Here is a 1,190-nt window from a genome sequence, read left to right as displayed (position 1 = left end):
AGAAAAAATATTAGCAAAATGACTTTTGGTAATAAATTCAGGTTTCCTGTAACAACATATAAGTTACAAGTTGTTTTTCATTGGACTTGGTCAGAAAAAGTTTTTAAAAAATCTTTTATCTGTAATCTATAGATGATCATCACCCCCCTACAAGAGGTATTCCCTGCTACTTTCACTACCTGGGTCCCATTTTGCAGCCCTTACCCAGTGAATCTGGGGTTGTCCTGCAAAGAGAATGTTTCTGGAATTACAGCTCTCTGTCTCCTCTACTTCTGTGCATGAGGCTCATTTTCAGCATTCTCTGAAACTTCTAGTGCATACACCTCAATGAAAATTTGTTAAGAGAGGAAATTTGATGTGCAGCTTCTGACAATCTCAGGCTACAGATAAATACAGTTAGTGGTTGGCATTTTAGATTCTGATTCAGTTATGTATAGCCCAAAACTAAAAAGGAAAAAAAAAGATTTTTTTCCCCTTCGTGATTGTGCTGGGAGGTTTTTCTGCCTTATATGATGTCAACTAGGGTTATTCAGTTGCATTCAATTGGCATCTTGGCTGGGCTGGTAGTTCCAAGAAAGCTTCACTCAAATGTCTCATGCTTTGGGTCTCCCATGTTCTTTCCCTGTGGCTGGCTTAGGCCTCCTTACTGCATGATGGTCTCAGGTTAGTCAGAATTCTTGCACTGCAACTGCCTTCAAGAGGGAAAGCAGCAGTCTCCAAGCTTGTAGACTAGGACTGGATCTGGTACAGTGTCACTTCCACCCAACTTACAAGACCAGCCCAAATTCAAGGAAGGGGAGTGGACTCAATCAACTTCTTTATGGGAGTGTCTTGCTCATGTGGGGAGGAAAGGACTGATGGTGGCCACCTTTGGAGAATACTTACCACAGCCTCATTACTCACTTTAAGTTAGCAATACTTAATTTTATAAATTAGATTTTCTCATGTATCATCAGTTCCCTTTATTAGAACAATCTTGCACCCACTTGCCAGTTTCTGCCAGCATTCTCTGGAAAAGATCCTGATTATTCTTAGTATAATTATTTAGTTAGGCCTTACTAAGTGCTCAGGACTGGGTATAGTTCTTTATGTATGTGATCAAGTCCTTATAATAACCCATGAGGAGGATATTATTATCACTATTTTCTTTATTAAAAAAACTGAGACTTTGAGTAAACAAAATTGCCAAA

Source organism: Myotis davidii, unplaced genomic scaffold, assembly GCF_000327345.1.
Source record: "Myotis davidii unplaced genomic scaffold, ASM32734v1 scaffold1437, whole genome shotgun sequence".
NCBI classification, from domain to species: Eukaryota; Metazoa; Chordata; class Mammalia; order Chiroptera; family Vespertilionidae; genus Myotis; species Myotis davidii.
Note: the sequence above shows the minus strand (reverse complement) of the source record.